The 19095-nt window shown below is 52.6% G+C and overlaps 1 protein-coding gene and 1 long non-coding RNA gene across 5 annotated transcripts in view; one reads left to right on the forward strand and one right to left on the reverse strand.

Moving 5' to 3' along the window:
* Window positions 1-67: 67 nt before the first annotated feature.
* LOC108402903 (uncharacterized) lies at window positions 68-12487 on the reverse strand. 3 transcript variants are annotated; one of them, XR_012130087.1, is made up of 4 exons: window positions 12380-12487; window positions 4993-5125; window positions 4011-4144; window positions 68-389 (listed from the first exon to the last, which is right to left on the reverse strand). It is a non-coding gene; the product is annotated as an uncharacterized lncRNA (long non-coding RNA). The 3 variants fall into 3 exon arrangements; XR_001854559.3 differs by lacking the exon at window positions 68-389 and adding an exon at window positions 418-2223; XR_005059109.2 differs by lacking the exon at window positions 68-389 and adding an exon at window positions 2234-3279.
* A 1859-nt stretch (window positions 12488-14346) lies between these two features.
* EPB41 (erythrocyte membrane protein band 4.1) overlaps window positions 14347-19095 on the forward strand; it is a 197894-nt gene continuing 193145 nt past the window's right edge. The window contains exon 1 of one of the 2 annotated variants that reach the window (XM_073233492.1): window positions 14347-14477. The gene's annotated coding sequence lies outside the window, so the exon portion shown is untranslated. Of the gene's footprint in view, window positions 14478-15500; window positions 19079-19095 lie in introns of those variants that run through there. The other variant, XM_073233493.1, reaches the window with a different exon arrangement.

Consider the following 19095-nt stretch of genomic DNA (forward strand, 5'->3'; position numbering starts at 1 on the left):
CACGTGGGGATGTGACTGAAGGAGCTTGGGGGAAGAAGGCTTTTATAACTGCAATGCTGGGGTCACAGCGGGCTCCCCAGGTCCCCGGCTGCCCTAGCTGACCCCGTCAAACTGCTGAGGGCAGGGTCTTTCCAGAGCTGGGCACAGAAGTTTTGCTCTTCATTTGGCATTCTTTTCTGGCACCCCAGATCTTTGCTTCCTCCAGTATCAGGGTTTGTCCTTGTTCTCTGTGCCTCCCCACTCGCTTCATCTCTCCTCTCCCCAATCGCAGACACTGCCTCAGTCACGCACTCTTGACTCCCTATTGAAGCAGTGTGCTGACATCCTTGTAAAAACAAATTAATTTTCTTCCCTTTTTGGGACAGATGGAAAGAAATTGACGTCTTTGTCTAAAAAAAAAAAAAAAGAAAAGAAAAGAAAAAGAAACAATATACCTCTTCTCCTTTTGACAGTCATTTCTTTGGAACAAAAGGAAAGGGAGGCTGTCATTCCAGCAGGGGCTAAACTGGCATTCAGGGGGTTGGGGGCTTAGGCACCAAGATGGGCTTTGGGCACAAAGTAGCTTTACACATGTGCTATGAAGAGAAAGCACAGCCCCCCTCTCACGGTGAGGCCCCTGGAACCCCAGATTTAGGAATTTTCTTCCTCTGGGATATGGCTCCACTAGGGCCCTGACTGTGGTTATAACCCATCACTCAGATCCACCCAGGCCTAGGGTCCTAGGCCACCTAGACCATCCAGATAGAGCCTGTGACTATAGAGCTCTGTCTGAATGGGAGATGTATTGGCAGGGCAGGGGACACTCCTGGACACACCTCAGCCCTTGGACACACCTCGGCCCTTGGAACTCCTCCTGCTAATGCCTTGGGGAGATGTCAGAGAAATGGGACAATTTAGGAACTGGGGAAACACTTCTGAAGGTGACATTGGAGCCAAGACTTTATTCTCCTTGCCAGAACTGCCAAACCTCTCCCAAGACAGGCCTGTCTCAAGGCTGCTCCAGGTCCGCTCACTGTGGTTATAACCCATCTGGCTGCCTTTTACTACTTCTCATATATAAATATGTCCTGGGGACAGCAGGGGCTGGGGCCAGACCACATGCATTTAAGGTAGAAACACTTTTATTGAAATCCACTTCATGCCAGGCTGTGCACTTGGACTTGGAAATGAGCCAGATACAGCCCTGCTGTTGGAAAGTTCGAGCCCAGGCTGGGAGACAAGGCATAAACAGATCATTGCATCTCAGTGTGATGCATGCAGTGACAGGGGGCCCCAGGGAAGTGCCTTTTCTAGCTTTTCACTGAAACATATATTTGTAGCAATTCTAGAAGGGGTGGAAAAGGGTCAGGGGGCTTTAAAGGATGAATAGGAATTGGCCAGCAAGAAGAGGGAACAGCATGTGCAAAGCATGGAAATGTTCAGGTGCTTGGCACACCTGAGAAGGTGTGTGCGTCTGGAGCATGGGGTTTAACTGAGCACTTCTGCGTGCCAGGTACCATGCCAAGCGTTTTATGCACATTATCCCATCCGATCCTCATGACAGTCCTGTGGGGGAAATAGTACTTTTTTCGACAAGAAGTCTGAGCCTCAGAGGTCAAGCCGCTCACCCCTAAATCAAAGAGCCTGTTAGTGGCGGCAAAACTCAGGTCAGTGGAACTCCAGGGTCCAAGTTACCAGTGAATTCCAGGCATCATTGAAGTGGAAGAGCCTTTGTGCTGGAACCCTGGGATGAGGTTTTTGAAGACTTAAGATCAAATGGAAAAATCCAAAGGAAAGGGCAATTTTCCTTGAACTTTTGTTCTTCCTGAAGCTCTCTCAATCTTCACATTTCAAAATGTACTGGATGCATTTTAAAGCTCTAAATTGACAGTGTAATTCTAGATCATCACAGGGCTCTCAAAACTGTGGAATAGGTCTGATTTCTCCCAGAATTTCCACTCCTCTCTCCGGAACGGTAGGGGGGAAGTTTTTGCCTCTGGTTGCAAAATGTCCTATGATTTCCTGTCTTATAACAGTGGTAGTGGTTAAGGCTGGAGTCAGATCTTGGGTCTCCGTCTCTGTGCTTCAGTTTCCTCACCTGCAGAATGGACTCCCTTCACGGGGCTGTTGTGAGGATTCAGTGAGTTGATGTATGTATAGGGTTCAGAACATCGGTAAGCTCTTACCACGTGGTAAGTGGCTGTTAGGTGAAAGTGTAATTGCAGCTCAAGGTCAGCTGGAGACCTAGAGGGAAAAGTAGACGAGCTTTCAAGGGTAGCGATGAAGAGGGAAGCAACCGGGACCTAGCCTGGGAAACCCCCTGCTTTCTAGGCTCAGGAGCCACCACTGTGGAGAGTGAGAAGCAGCGGGAGAAGCAGGAGGATGGGGAGAATGTGCTGCCATGGAAACTGGAGGAGGAGGGCGTTCCCAGGGGGAGGGAGTGATGGATGGTGTCAAGTGTCATATAATAGCAGTTGCGGGTGGGGAGGGCAGGAGGGTGATGGGAGTACATCAGAGCCTCACGTTCAGTCTCCTACATGGCCTGGGAAGCCCCACATCTGGACTCAAATCTCAGCTCTGAAGCTGACTGGCTGTGTGACCTAGGCAATGGGTTTGCCCTCTCTGAGCTTCTCTGTTTTCTCCTCAACTTAGACTCTCTCTAATTAGAGGCCTGATTTCATGGGAGTCTTGGCCACTTGTGAGGAGGGTGATCTTAGGTAAGTCTCTTCACTTCTAAACCCCCTCTGAAGACTACAGATGTGGCAAGTGAGGTGCCTCCCCAAGTGTCTGGCACCCAGTGGGCCCCGTACAGCATTATTCTGCAGTGATTACGGGGTGCCAGAGGCAGCTGTCGAAGGAGGTTTGTTTTACATGGGACCTGAAATGTCCCTTGTGGTGGTAAGGGGCCACCAGTGTCTCGAGAGGACTTGAGGAGCAACAGTCCAGGCTGGGCCCCCGCTAGGCCTCTGCCCAATGACCAGCTCCTCTATTTTCAGTGTCAGACCCTTCTCTGCCTGGCAACCACTGCAGATCCAGGCTGGGAACCAGCTGGGAGGCCGCAGAGCCCCTAGGAAGTGATCCCTTCCAAACTGTGGTTCCAGCACTCAACATACAACACACACACACCCCTTTCTCTCATCGCTTATTTACTCATGTTTCCTTTATTTCATTTCTGGGCACTGAGCACAGTGCTGGTAGTTGGGGGGAGAGGCAGGACCTGGTTCCGCCAACTCCAAGCTGTCAGGTGTTGGGAGATGGTGGACCAGGACAGCTGGCTGTGTGGTTCTGGGGACAGACAACCTGAGAATTTAAAATGGGGCTCAGAGGGGCCTGGTGAGGGCCTTTAAGTAGAAGGCATAGTAGAGCACTAGGCTTGGGGTTTGCCGAGGTTCTAGCCCCATCACCACCACTGCTCATGATCCTCCCATGGTGCATAGCCCTTCCTGGACCCTTGGCGGAGAGACACCAGTGTAGCAGTAACACTAGGTAACACAGCACTTAATGCTTGTCATTGTTCTGAGTGTGGGGTAGTTTATTTAATTGTCACAGCATAACTATGAGATAGGCAGTATTATTATTACCCCTATTTTCCAGGTGGGGAAACTGAGGCTCAGAGAGGGGAATGACCTGCCCAAGGAGGGCCACCCTGCTTGTCAGTGGCTGGGCCAGCTAGGATCCCATCTTAGGTTTGTAAGACAACTTCCTCTGCTTTCCTCCTCCTGCCTCCCAAGAGGAAACTCTGTGATTACACAGAGGGCACTCGGGACCCCCTTGCGTGAAGGTCACAGTCATGGATGGAGCATTCCTGGTGCGAGGTTCTGTGCCCCCTCACTATGGCAGCAGAGGCACATGCCAGCCTCCCAGTAAACTGCTGTGACTGGGCAGGGCCCTCTCCCCATCCTTCTCCCTGCCTTGGGAAGCCTGCCTGTTCTCTAAGTTGTCGGCTGCCTGTCATGACCCTGCTGTGTGACCTTGGGTAAGTCATTTCACTCTTTGAGCCCATTTCCTCAGTCGTGGATGACAACGCTTACCTGCTAAGAAGTGAAGATTTAGAAAGAGGCTGTGAGCGAAGCACTTGTCTGTTTTGGTCACGTACACGTTGCCAGCAACTGGCACACAGCTGTTATTCTGGTGCGTGGATGAAGTACCTGGAGCATAGTAAACACTAAAAAAAAAAATGAAGTTTTTTAATATTATCTAACGTTTTAGGTTATACCTGCTCCAGCCTATGTCTCCTAATGTGTCAGGAGCTAAGGACTTTCTCTTTAAACCACCTCCTTGAGTTTCAGAAGGCGAGACAGACACTCTGTAGAAGCAATTTTCAAGAGGATGCCTTCTCCCCAAGCACCTTAAAAATAGCTGTTCCCTTTTGTCTCACCAGGACCATGTCCCAGGAGCCCAAGAGTCAGGCACAGCCTGGGAGGAAAGAGGTCCCTGGGTGGTACTGACTGGAGCCTTCAGGCCTGAACATTTGAGTCACGGGGATTGAGTCTCTTGATGGGTTGGTGCAGGGGACATCCATCTGATGGGGCTCATCTTTTAGGATCTCCTCTTGGAATGAGTCCCAAGCCAAGAGACAGGGAATGTGAGTTTGACTGTCTGTTCTCCACTTTCTTGCTGTGTGACTTTGGGTACATCTCTGTCTCTCTCTGGACCTTTGCACAATGGAGGGATAGAGGTAGGAGCTGATTGGTTCTGAGGGCTCTGCCATCCTGTGAGAGAAAGACATTTCTCTCATGTTTCTTGACCCCAGAAACAGACCTCTACTGCTAAAATACACCGGCATTTGCCCAGTGGCAGGGGAAAGGATGCCTGTGGGTCTGGTGTTTGTAATTAGTGCTGCCCCACTTTGGGGCTGAGGGAGGCAGGCAAGTCAGAAATGAAGCTTGACTCAAACACCTGGCTCTTTGCTTATCCAGGTCCCATCTTCGTACCAAGGACCCAATCCTCTGTTTTCCCAATAAAGTGAACACTTTTCTTAGTGTCTGCATCTCTGGTTATTTCTTTGCTCACCTTCTGTGGTTCCTTCATGAGGGGAGCCCCATTTTGGGGGTGACACAGATCTGCCTGCTCACACCAAGTGCGAAGTATAGCCCTACCCTCAGGATCTGTCTTGGAGATTCAACGCTGTCCTTAGGAACTCCATCTGATGGAAGAGACAGACATGTAAGGCAGCTGTAGCCACTGCCCAGAGTGTGACAAATCAAACCAGGCCTCCAGCTTCCCCTTCCCTCCCCTAACCCTCCAAACTTTCTCCTGCTTCCCTGGAGCCCCCCTCCCTGTGCCAAGTCTCTTGTCCTGAGCCCTGCCCACCCCACATGCTTCTTGGGGCTCCCACTGACTCCCCTTCCCCTTCTTCCCACCTCCTTTACCTCCAGCTTCCCCTGTGTGCATTCAAGGTTGCCCTGGGAGGGAGGTGGAGCCCCACACCCCGAGTTCCTCCTCCTGCTCAGTGTTCTCAACTAGTTGCTGGGCCTGATGGTTCATAAGGAACTCTCTGGAAAGGACACTTCCTGACCAGGACCTGCCTCCCTGCCATCTGTGACCAGGTCCTTAAGAGGCCACCAGGGCATGGAGCCCCTCCTCCCCTTCTGGAGCAACCTCCCTGCAGGGACCCAGAGCTTCAGCCTGGTGCTGCCCACCCTGGGGCTGCTGCGTGGAGGTGATGAGCACTAGCACAGGTGGGCAGCCCTAACCCAGACTGGGGCCTCTGCCCTGCTCAGCTGCAGACTGTGTAGGTGTGACAGGGGCACCCTGCTGGACTGCCGGGGTGGGGAGGGGGCTTGACTGCTTGGCCTCGCTCTGTTCACAGAGAGGGAATCAGTTCGAGGAGAGTTCAGAGAGGCCTGGCATCTCTGCTCAGAGTCAAACTCCCACAGAGGCTGGGAAGAAGGGCTCTGAAGGTGAGGGAGAGGGGGTGTGTGTTTGCACGGCATGTGTGAGAGCGCCTGGGTATTTATGTATGTGTGCACAGTGGAGATTTTGTATTCACCTTTGTGTACACCCCGAGGGAAAGCACATCTGCGTGACCACTCTGGGCATCTCTTTCCTCTTTTGTAAAGTAGGATAATTACTATAACTTACCGGGATTCTCCTGAGGACCCGAGTTAACAGCTGTGCATGATAAGTACAGCACATTATTATCGATGGGGAAATACACTGCCTTTAACCTTTGATAGCTCCCAGTTGCCTGGAAAATCCACATGACCTCTCATGCCCATTCCCAATGGGATATTCTAGGAATCTAAGTTCAATCTTGCCTGCCTATAACCTCAAATTCCCTCAGAGGGAGACGGGGACCCAGCACAGGAAGAGGACAGCCAAGGACCAGCCCAACGGCAGGCAGTTCTCAGAGAAGTGGAGCAGGCAGGGCAGACACTGTCCTGTGCCAGCTTCATCATCCTTCCAGGTCAGCTCCATCCTTCTGCCTCCAGGGAGCCTTCTCTGATTGCTGTGTACTGACCCTTCGCCCTCTTTGGACCTCCCACAGCTGCTATCAGGGCGCCTCCATGCTGGGCAAGGCCTGTTCTTTCTCAGCAGGCTGCTGCGTCCCTGCAGCATCTCCAGACATATGGGAACCTGGCTGTTCCAGTAAGGGGAAAGACCCATGAAACTGAGCACAGGTTTTTTTCTTACTGCAACATTTATGGTTATTACAGAATGTTTATTATAAAAAACTGTGAAACCTGTTAAGTTTCCCAGTCTAATAATATTTGAGTGTACTTTCTTATCCAGGGGAACCAGGGCCCCCAGGTGATTCCAGAGCCTTCTGAAATGGGATATGCTGCAGGATTCACTGGATGGTCCAGAACCCAAAAAGTTTAAGAGGTGTTGCACTGTGGTCCCCATCCAGAAATACTGGCCCGGAGGTCGCACATACACACACCTGACTGTGCACAAACGTCCTACCCACACACCACACCACTGGGTACATTCTGTTCTCTCACACAGACTCACTCCCAGGACCTGTGTATATTGCTCACATACACATGCAAGCACATGCACGACTTTGTACACACATCTCTCACTGGGGCACACACTTTCACACACCTGGGTTCATACACAGGAAGACAGCCAAACAGCTTGCTCTGGAAGAAACTTAGCAGAGGATGCAGGACAGGCTCATTTCACGGGCGCTGCTGCCATCTTCTGGCCACATCTGGCATTAACACCCTTATTTAGTTTTCTCCCATCTGTGTTCCGTAGTTCACCAATGCCTCACCCAATCTCATCCCTAGAAGCTGTGGACCTGAACTGGTTCCTGATAGACGGTCTTTCTGCGGGAGGCATTCTGTTGGGAAACACTGGATACACGTGGGCTGAGTGGGGTGGGGAATTATCAGCCACTGACCACCCGTTTTGTGTCAGGCACTGCTGTGCTTTACAGCCCATTTATTTTCTCAGTCCCATGTGCCTTAGGGAGTGTCTGGCACACGAGAAGCCAAATAACTATTTCATTGAATAAATGAAAATGCGTGGGGAAAATGGAAGTTCCTATGGCCAGGATCTTCATCTGACCCTAAACTACTTGATGTAATTGGCCTATTGCTAGGTCTCCACACCCATTAGCAATGATCTATTAGTGACTGAGTCACTATATAAAGAGCTAGACGGAGGCGGTCTAGGGACCTGCAGACTGTTGGATGCAGATGTGGTTTTAGTGCTCAACCTACCGCTGTGAGAATAAAGCCAGGTATAAACGCTTTTACCCCAAGAACGTTCTGTTGTCATTTCTCAGCCTCACTGGATCCATAGTGAACTTACACAGGGCTGAAACCCCCAGGCAAACATGAAAGCAAGTACTTTGAGGAGCAAATGAGGAGATGGAGGCTCAAAGAGGGGAAATGACTTGCCCAAAGTCACAGAGCAGCATCCTCTGACAGGCAAGCAGTTGCTCTGAAGAGAAAGAGAAGGAAGACGCAGCGAAGCTGAAAATGTTTACTGCGTAAAGCCCAGCACTGATCCCCACTCCCAGGGGACTAGAGGTGCCCAGAGGACCAGAGGTGCCCACAGGTGGATAAGGTCAACTTGGAGGGATGACTTCCCCACCCAGGAAGGTTCCCCTACCTGAGCTGCTGCTTCAAATTCATTCAACTAGTATCTATTGTTCACAGCACAGCAGGCTCTGTGCTCAGACTGAATGAGGGTAAAAGTGAGCAGATGAAAGTCCAGTCTCTGCCCTCATTCCAGTGTGGGGGCTCTAAAGGGCCACTGCCTTGCTGTCCCACTCCCATGGGCTCCTGGGGGTGGGGGCCAGGGAGCCCTGGGACACCTTTGACTGTCTCTTTGCTGTCCTGGCTGCACTGAGTGGGAGGATCCAGAGAGCAGGGAGGTGTGGGTTGAGGGTGGGAAGGGATGGTTCAGCCCCAGCTGCTCAGCATTGAGGTAGAACAAAGCCTGAAACCTATAGTCGAGTAGGCCCAGGTTTGAACCCTAGGCCTGGCTACCAATTCGTTTTGTGAACTTGGTCAAGGTTCTTACCCTTGCTGAGCCTCAGTTAAAGCAAAGGGCTTGAACTTCAACAGTGGTTCCAGTTCATGATTCCTTAGAGGGGCTGGGAGTGGCCAAGCAGGGTGTGGGACAGGGGAGGCCAAGTAAACAGACTCTCCACATCCCTCCACACCCACTGCTCCACTCAAATAGTCCTGCTTCCCTGTTTCCTATATTGGTCTTCTGTGACTAAATGAATTTGACAATCACTTGGACTAGTTGATCTCTAAGTTATTCTTAGGCCTAAAAGCTTTAAGATTTAGTTCATGTCTTTAGTTGCCTCACAGATTATGAGTTAGAGGACCGCTGGGACTAGGTCTGAGTCCTCTCTCTGCTTCCCAACCCCCACCTCCTAGGCCTGGCTGCAAGAGGAGGGGCTCCGGATGTATCAGCCTGGACTAACCACACATGGGTCACATCAGACTGACGCACTGCAGGGATTCGGACAACAACTCTGCTGACCAAAGGCCTGTGTGCTGAGCACAATGTTCGCACTGCCCTTGGAAGCAAGGGCAGGCAGAGGTTTCCTGTGTTCATGGGGTTGGACTCCAGGCCAGAGAGCAAAGGAGGATTCCACCATATGAAACAGGCTCCCTGAGCAGTCCTGGCTGGAGCACCCCAACTGTTAGGATGAGACTGCACTGAAGGTGAGTATGGTGGACTCGGTCCCAGGCAGACAACTCTGGAAGACTAGGGTGTAAGGCCTGCCTGGGTTGCGGAGGGTGCTGGTGCCGAGACACATGAACCCGATCCTGCCCTGGCTTCAGAATCCTCATGTGGATACAATGAAGGTTCCTGTGGCCAGGATTCTCACCTGGCCCTGGGTGGCTAGCTCAATACACATGTGTGGGCAATGCATCGTTATTGACTCTATATAGAGAGCCCTGCCCAGTGCTCTGGGTGACACGGTGGCACCGCTGCATGGCTGCAGGAGAGAGCAGAGCAGAGGCTGGAGTGGCGGCAGCGCTGAGGACAGAGACTGGGACGGCTATGTGGACAGAGGGGCCCAGAGGCAGAGACCGGCTTGCTGCACGCAGACTTGCTCTGAGGGAACGGGATTTTAGTTATTGACCTGTCACTTTGGAAATAAAGTTGGGTATAACCTTTTCACCCCAAGAATGTTCTACTGTCATTTGTTTGGTCACATTGAATCTGTAGTGAACTTGCCTGGGGCTGTGCTCAGCCCCATTGGAAAGACACCCCACATCTCCCACGAGGGACCTCATACTTGACTCCCCACGAAACTTACGCATCAGTCAAGTCCTCACACTTGCATAGGCCCTAGGAGGGACTCTGGCTGTGTGTTCACAAAGTTATATGTTTCTGTAGAATTTGCAGAAGTAAAATATGTTAACTTTAATTGGTTTAAGACCACGGTTTCTTTCTACTCCGACTTCTTCCTACTTGAGGCTGAAGGCCTTGAGTGGCTATAGGCATTTTGTATTCTTAATTTTGTATATTTTTTTTCTTAAAAGAGGCCCCCAAATAAGTTTCAGGCTCTACAATCCTGGATCTGTCCACTGGGTCCTCATTTTTCCCAATTGCAAAGATAGAGTAGAGGCTGGGAGGGTCTTCACAGGAGTAAAAGTGATCTCTTAATCCTCTCAAAGGCACTGAGGAGAGAGGAGGGAAGATAAGAGACTTGCCTGAGGTCTCACAAGCTGTAGGGCTGCAATCCAGGACAGTCCCACATAAGAGCCCACCCTGTCACCACAACCCCCTGCGTCAGAGCTGATACCCTTGCACCCAGAGCGGCCCCCTTTACCCTGGCTGAGCCCCCGGAGCAGCTTCCCTTGGGCAGCCTGGACAGCAGGGCTCTGTGCCTGTACCCCAGTGGCACTGTGACCGCGAGGTGGCAGCAGAAACCATCTTTCCTTTTCTCTGGCGCCGGCTCCCAGGGTCCCCAAACACCACCATGAACACTTGCCTCCCACATCTGGAGATGGTGCCTCCCTGGGAACGAGTTCTCCTGGTGGAATTGCCCCTCTCCCCAAGCTGGAGCAAACCCAGGGAAATTGCTGGGCCCTGGGGCCTTTCAGAGTCCTTAAACGTTCATTGGTGGGCACCCTCTGTGCCCATGCCTGGGTCCCTCCCTGGACTAGGGCATCTGACTTGGCTTTTTCTCCACCTGTCAACTCTCATGTCTCCCTTGGAGGGGGCTCTGCAGCCTCTTGCCTACCTCAGTGTCATTCTGGGGATCTGCCACAGGCTTCAGATGGATCCTTCTGGGGATGGGGGTTCCTGAACAAATGCCCGCCAATTCTCCCTCTCCTCTCAGCTCCCCTCCTCAAATGACTGCACCAGCCCAGCCAGAACATGGCTATCTCCACCTCAGAGACTCCCTAGCTATCCCCAAATGTCTGTATTCTCCACCCTCACCCCACTCCCCCACACCTCACCTGCCCCAGTCTAAACCTGGCATTCACTCTGTGTGCCAAATATACCAAACCATTTTGTTGCCAGGGCACACCTTCACCAACCTACTTCCAAGCATTGTGCAAGCTGTTCCTCCACCTCTTCTGTTTCCATATAGTAAGTTCCTCCTCCTCCAGGCAGTCTTCCCTAACCCCTCAGATGGGATCCTTTCCCCTGTGGGCTAGATATACAATTGCTCTATGGCCTTTCTCATAGGAGGCCACGAATCACAACAGGAGTGACTATTCTGTAAGGAGAACAATTCTATTTACAAAAGGCTTTCCCTTCTAGTATCCAATAGGGAAAGGCAGGCAGGGTGAGTGCCATTACCTCATTTGACTGATGAGACAGAATAAGAGAGAAATATGACTGGCTAGGTCACACACCCGCCCCATAAATGGTGGAGTCAGGATTGAAACCTGCAGCAGAGTTCAGCCACACCCTGCGCCTGAGCCTGAGCTTCCCCATGTCTCCACCACTCCCCTGGCGTGCTTTTGTGACTCTTATTTTAGAGCAGGGTCCTGGTCAGTTTTGAATAAAAGTTTGTTGAAGGAACACATGCTCCTATATGTGCCCCCTCCCCCGGCTCTGCCCCAGTCCTCTGGCCTGTTTACCATCCAACTCAAGACCCAATCACCCAATGGAAGCTGGTGGCAGTGCCCTGGCTCTGTAGGATAAGGAACTGGCTGGGAGCCCAGGCAACTCAGAGGAGGAGGGAGAGACAAACAGGTTCCTTCCCCTGCCCCCCATACTTATCAGTGCCCCACAGGCCCCAGGCACACTGAGGACTCAGCCTAGGGAGATCTGCCCCCTGCCTGTCACCTTCAGACCTCCACTACTTAACAGCCATGTGGCCCTGGGCTGTCACCTCCACTGAGTCTCAGACCCTCTTGAGAACTCTTTTGGCTCTGGGAGCCAATGATACCAAATGAGGGAATGTATGTAAAATAAGAGTAATGGCTAAGTGTGAGTTGCCGCCTCCACAGGTCTCCCCCACAGGGGGCATCCCAGAGAACAAACTGCCCTCTACAGTCTGGGGAGGGAGGTGGAGACTTCATAGGCAGAGACAGTGGGGCAGAAGTCCAGGCAGTGACAGCACCCTACCCCACCCCACCTTCCAGTGACCAAAAAGGTCACATTCATCCACAGAAGTGCACAAGTTACCCCAACAAGAAATAAACACAGGCTATGTAGGCAGAGAGGCCTCTGGGGCAGGGCACAGCTCTCTAGGTCCCTGGGGCCTGGCAGGGTTGGGGATCAACCTGTTTATATGACACTGGAGGGACACAGAGTCACACCCTTTATGCAAACTCACCAACCGATGCACACCGTCACACCTACAGATGCAACCCCCACCCCCAGACAAATATACAGAGATGAGAGACACAACAAGATCACATTCCCACATGTACCCCCCCCAAGCACAGACATAGAAACACCAAGCCCTCCCTGGCCACCCCCCAACACACACACATTCACAGGCACACACACACACACTTATCAGGCTGGGGCAGGCGCAGGCACTGCTGAGTCACCCACAGACAGCTCGGTCCATCGCCGCTGGAGCCACGTGCCCACTCCAAGCAGGGAGGGGCGGGGCTTGCGGCAGCGCCTCTGAATAACCTAGAGCTGCGCTGCTGGGATTCTCCTTGGCCCGCCCCTCCGATTGAGGAGGAGAATTAGAAAGGGCGGAGGGAGTGGCTAAATCAAGGCATTCACAGCCTGCTCTCTCCGGAGTGCGTAAATACATCAGGGAGCAAATAAAAAATAATATTAGACCTATTACTGGGTATTTGCATATCTATTTTCACCTGCTTTCATTTAAATTTTGCAATAGCTGTATAATATAAAGTTGGGGCTATTATTAATCCCACTTTACTCTAGAGGGAAAGTGACTTGTCCAAAAGTACAAAGCTGCTGAGCCCAGACTCAACTGCCTTTAAATTCCAAGCTCTTAGCCACTGGCCATTACCACCTGGAGGGCAGTTGAGAATGTGGGCAAGCCAAAGGTGTGTCAAATGCTTTGGAGCCTGGGTGTGCATGTCAGCTTTTCCCATGGGGTCCAAAGAGCTGGGACTGAAAGGGTCTTGAGTGTCCAGACTTCTGGTTAAAGGAACTAAAGCTTCCCTGGGGCGTTGCACCCCGCTCACCCACCCCCAGGTCCACCTATAACAGAAAACATTCCCCGGATCTAGGGGCTGTCAGATCCTTCTTGCTAGACGGTGAGTTTATTGAAGGCAGTATCCAGAGCCCTGAAGCCTAAATCAAGACTTGATTTAGAGGCTTTGGTGAATTTGGGGCAATGCATGAATTTATAACATACCATCAATACTAATAAATGCTAACACTTTTTGGATCCTTGAGACCTGAACTTGTGTTCTTAGTAATTTCCTTGGATTATTTCATTAAATTCTCACAACAACCCTTGAGGAAAATACTTCTATTAGCCCCTCTTTACAAAGAAGGAAAATGGCTTGGAGATGGTTAGTAGTTTGCCCCACGTAATGTGAAGCTAGTAAGTGCAGTGTTGGGGTTTGAGAAGCAGGCGGTCTGATTCCAGAGCGCTTTTCGTAGGAAGACCACTGAACTCAGGAAATTACTTGCTATCAGTGGGCCTCAGTTGCCCCAAAATGGGATTAGCTCTCCATGGTTCTCAGACCTGAAATATTCTATCATCCTATGATTCTGTGATTCCTCTACATGAAAGAGGGATTAGGTTTGTTCTCTGTGGAATCCTAGAGGAAAGATTTGGCTTTAATCTTAGGAAGACCTGTTGAAGTCTCAGGACTTTTAAAATAAAAGAGGACAGCCTAGGAGGTGGTGAAGTTCCTGTCTTTGGAGGTACATGAGCACAGGTCTGAAATGAGGTAGAGAGGGAGGGGACGTGCAAGCACCTTCCAGCAATGATGGGAGGGGTAAAGTTTCTGAGAAGACTGGCAAGATGGTGATGAGAGGAACCAGAACCCACGTTTACTGAATGCCACTATGTGCCAGACCTGTGCTTGGCACTTAACATGTATCGCTAACACTCAGGAAAACAAAGTAAGATTTGTAGTTGAGGAAACTGATTCAGAGCAGTGACTTGCTCAAGGTCACACAGGATGAAATAGTGGTACAAGTGATCCTGGTGAGTCTCTCCAGGGTTACTTCCCTAGGTCTACCACCAACCCCTTTCCTACCTCCCTTCTTGCCCTTAGGGGCAGCACCACGTGGCAAATTGCATTATACTTTTGCCAAATGACGTCAAGGACCACACCAGCCAATCCAGGAGCCTCTTGCCCAACCTTCCCCTGACCTCGTGGGTGAATAGGCGAGCGGGTCTGGCAGCACCTGCAGCCTCCTCCCCTTTCCCGGTTGCGACGATCTCACTCCTCTGCCCGTTCTCTCTATTGCCCCGCTGATTGGCAGTTAGCTGCACCAATCAGAAGGCCTCCCGGGTCGGGGGCGGGGCCTCACGCCAGCGTTGTCCTGTCAGTGCAGGTGGAGGCTCCCGGTGGGGCAAAGTGGCAGAAACCTCTTAAAGGGCGAGAGCGGCGGAGGGGGAGAACGCGGCCCGGTCCGGCCCGTCCAGGTGCCCTCTGCGTCCCGCGCAGGTGAGCCTGGACCGCGTGGGGGGCGACCCCAGGTGTTTGGGAGGCACGAGGTGGGAGACAGATGGACCCACTCCCAGGGGCCCGGGCCGTCCCAGTAGAGGCGAGACCAGGGTCTAAGGGTCGGGGGAGGGACTCTAGGGGTCCCAGGTTTCAAGGTCCGAACTGGGCGTCCAGAGGACCTCCGCAGAGTGGACCCTGGCCAGGAGCCTGGCTGGCTGTACTGGGAAGTTCAGGGTGCGGGGAGGGGCACGAGCGACAGGAGAGGGGATCCGGGAGCTCCGGTCCAGAGCTGGGCGCTTGCCGCTGGCGGTCCCAGCCGGTCCCGGACCTGTCTGGACAGGGGTCTAGGGTCTAGGTTAGGTTCCCGCGGGCGGGTCTCTGCGGAGTGCTGCAGGCTGAGGTGCCCCCTCCCCCCAAACCCCGCCCTGTCCGGCCCCGCAGGCTCCTGTCCGGCCCGCCGCAGCGCGCCGCGAGGGGCCACCGGGCCTCGAGCCCCGCGCCCCGCTCCCCGCCCCGGCCCTTACGTAACTGACTTTGAGTTTCCGGACCGAGGGACCCGCGAGCTAGGGCGCCGGCTCTGCCTGCCAGAGTGGCCCTCCCGTTGCCGCCCGGGCCTTGGTCTAGGGGACTTATGTCTCTGGTCTCCGTCGGTTCCAGGTTCCTTGCTCGCACCCGCCGATTCCCTGTGTCTCTCATCTCTCTTCTCTGTGTGTCCCAGTCTCTCCCTGTCCCTGTCCCTGCCCTCTGTCCTTCCTCAGGAGTTTTGCGGCCCTCACCGACACTATTTTGCAGACCCCACCTCTTTGAGATAGGACAAGAGTTCTTCTCTCCAGCAAACTGGAGACGTGGATTTGTCCAAACAGACCCCAGCCCAAGCTTGCCCCGGGATGGGGGAGGGGAGGACGTGGGTAGGGGGTGTGTTGGGGTTCCAAGGCCCGCAGCTTCCCCAGAAAGGGAGGGGCTGAACAGGATCCCTTAAGTTCCTGGACTACAGCTGAAGGCAGCCCCTTCTTTGCTTCTGGAGTCCTTGAGAAGGCTTGGGGAGAGCATGACTGGGGCTGGTGCTTAGGGCAGCTGGGAGTCCCTGTGAGAACTGCCTGGTGTCTGGTCACTGAAGGGGAGGGAGGGGATGGACCACTGGCACAGAACCCCTGAGGTTTCAGCAAGCTCCCCACCTTCACCCCAGTTACAGGCCTGAGAGCCTGTCTTGGCAGGAGACTGTGTGGGGAAGCGATCAACAGAAGGAGGCCAGAGAACTTTTGCCTGGCAGGAATGGGAGGGTGGAGATAGAAGGGACAGGCTGTCAGGTCTGAGGAGCATGTACGGGGTACATCACCTCCCTCCAAGGCCTCTTCTGAGTGTCAGAAAGACAGATACTTCAGAAATAGCACCAGTACCCTGCTGCTGTCAGCGCATGTAAACAAGGCCTTATAGCAGCCATGAGGTGGGAATTGCTAATTCTGACCTGGAGTGGAAGAGGAGAAACTTTGCAGAGGGAGATGGAAGGCTTGGGATGAAGGGGATCCAGAAGCTGTAGGGAGCAGAGAGGAGGAGGGAAGGGCACATTTAGTGCCCTGTAGGCTTTGCATGCAGCAGATTTGGGTTTGAATCCTGGCTCCTACCACTTCTTGCTGTGTAACACTGCATGAGTCACATCACCTCTCTGAGCCCCAGGTTCTTCCTTAGTCAATAATCCAGACCTTAGAGGCATTAGCAGACTCAAGTGAGGTAATGAGTGTGCAGTGACCAGAACGGTATCTGGTCTGGGAGCAGGCCAGTGGGGGTGTTTTAAGGAGGGAATGGAGTGGGGAAACCCTGCTATTTCCTCTGTTTATATAGGAGAGTAAGGCAGAGCCTGCCAGATCCCAGTAATGTGGGATGCAGTTGGAGTGCCTGGGTGTGTGGGTGAAACTCAGTGAGGTGAGAAGCCCCCACACCTGTCTGTCTCTTGATCTGCCCGTCCCTGCTCTGCCTAAACGAGGCTGGCCTCCCTCCTGCAGTCCCCAGGTGCCAAGAGAGGCTCTCAGGGCTCTTGAGTTGCCTCACCTGCTAAGGCAGTGGGGGTAGGGCCCCTGGTAGGGCAGGGCCAGCACGCCCTCTGCAGAGTGGACCCTGGCCAGGAGCCTGGCTGGCTGTACTGGGCAGGAACATCCAGCCTGGCTGGGATGATGCTGACGTTCTACAGGCCTCTGGAATCCCAGAGCTCTGCTGGCTGGGGTCAGGCTGAGCTGATGGGGCCTGGGCTGCAGGGTAACATGGAGAGGCAGCTGAGCAGAGCTGTGGAATCAGGGAGGAACTTCATAGAATTATTCCCTAAGCCTTTCCTGGGCATCTGCTGTGTGCCAGATACAGGTTTGCTAGCCAGCAAGCCGAATGGGTACCCATGAAGGGCTCACCATAGAGGTTATGGTGGCCTGAGATTTTTTGGGGGTTTGCAGAGTAGATTTTAGTGGTAGTCCCCTGGGAGGCAGGGCATTCAGAATTTCCCCAGGGACTGAGATTCTGGTATTTATTAAAGGGGGCAGGATTCCACTCCCCTATAGTCAGTGGGCCAGTCACTTTTCTCCCTGGGTCTCAGTTCCTCTTGAAATGAGAAGGGGTGATAAACCTAGAGTCTCTAAGGGTCAGCCAGCACCCATTACTATATCCTCTAGGACCTGGTTGGGGACTTAGCCTGCCCCCTACCCTCACCCCACATGAGAGAGGGGAGAGGATGGGGCAAGGGCAAGGAGGAGTACAATGGGCCCCACATCCTGTTGGCCTGTGTTCTCTCGTCACAGTTATATTTACATAGGCTGTATTTACTCTACATGGTATGCAGAATTAGCTAATGGAATCCTTACAACCTCACAAAGGAATAGGTATCACCCGATTCATAGGTATTCAGGGAGGCGAGTCGACTTGACCAAACTCACACAGCTAGGAAGTGGCTGGGCTGGGATTTGAACCCAGGTCTGACTCCAAAGCCCAGACTCAAGTAGAAGGAGGAACCTCTACCCTGCAGGTACTGAGGCTTCCACATGGCCTAGCCCTTACCAGTGGCCATGCCTGACCCCTGCTAGGTGAGCTCTGAGCTCTGAGATGCTCAGTCTGGGGAGCCAGGACCAGGGTGTGTGGGTGTCCACTGGGGCCCAGTATTGGGGGAAAGGATCAGAGGGAGCAACCTGTGGGTCAGGGCCCCACTGGGAGTTTACCCAGAGGGCTAGACCTACCTGACTACTGCCTAGGTGCGAGGGCAGGGCACTGAGAGGCAACCTTGGGTATGTGGTCAACCTTGGATCTCTCTTTCTGCATCTGTAAAACAATGGCTTTTAGTAGTTGAGGGCAGATATCCCTTGGCCAGTGGGTTGGACAGCTATTTCGGATGAAGGGACTAAGATTGGAGCAGTTCGAAGGCTTTTCTGAGGCTGTGTGGCTAGTACTGCACACGCTGAAGGGAAAAAAGCATGGAAAGACCTGGAGAACAAGTCCAGGCAGACACCAGTTGGAATCCTGGCTTGACCCCGTAACTAGGCTTGGAGATAGGAAGTGACACGTCCAAGAGCACACAGAGAGGAGTCCCTTCATTTCACTGTCCTCATCTAAGAAGGGAATAGTAATAATTTCACCTTTGTCCACTTCCTGGGTTATTGTAACGGTCAAAGGAGATAAGGCCATTTGTAGAATCAGGTGAGTATGTGGGTGCTGGTTAATTTTCATCAGTGCAGTTCTGGGCATGTGTTTATGGGAGATGGCATTTCTCACAGCTCTCTGCTGAGATGCTGCACCCTGGGGACACATTAGAGAACAGCCCTGAGAAAACCATCACCACTTATTGAGTGGCCACCATGCACCAGGCACTGGGCTCAGAGACTCACCTTTCATGTCTTCTTTAATCTCTACCTTGTCAGGTGGGTGGTGGCTTGACCCACACTAGGTCCTTCCCAAACACCTGCCTACCACTCCCTGTAATAAAAGTAGCTAACACTTTCTGTGCGCCATTGTGCAAAATGTTTTACATATATTAACTCATTTAATCCTCACAAGAATCCTGGGAGTAGGTACTAATGCTATCTCCATTTCACAGCTGAATAATTGAGGCACAGAAAAGTTAAGAACGAGCCTAATGTCACAAAGCTGGTGACAACTGGTAGAGTCGGGGTTTGAACCCACATCCTTAAGTCTGCTTGAAGCACTCATCACAGTTGTAATTCTGTCATTACTTGTATGATTGCCTCCCCACTGTACTGTGGGCTTCACCAAGGCAGAGGCCATGTCTGTCTGCTCACACTGTATCCCCAACACAGTAGGTACTCAGTTAATATTTGCCCACAGGGATCCTGCTGCTTCTAGTGGGCTGGGCCTTGCGAGGCCTGATGAGCAGGGGTGCATTATCAGACTATCAGCTTGCTGACTAAGGATATCTGCTGGCCCAGCAGAGCTTGAGAGGCAGGAAAGGCAGGGTTTCCCCCGGGCCCAGGCCCAGGTCAAAGGGGGGCCCCAAAGATCTTGTGTTAGTTATGCCTGTGTCTCACTGCTGTCCTTTGCTTCCATGTGCCCCTGTGGGGATGGCTCCATGGCTCTTCCTGGACTGACCGCACAACCCCACCGGCTGCTTTTGGGTGAGTACGGGTGTGGC

This window comes from Manis javanica, chromosome 4 (genome assembly GCF_040802235.1).
Source record: "Manis javanica isolate MJ-LG chromosome 4, MJ_LKY, whole genome shotgun sequence".
In the NCBI taxonomy this organism is placed as follows: Eukaryota; Metazoa; Chordata; class Mammalia; order Pholidota; family Manidae; genus Manis; species Manis javanica.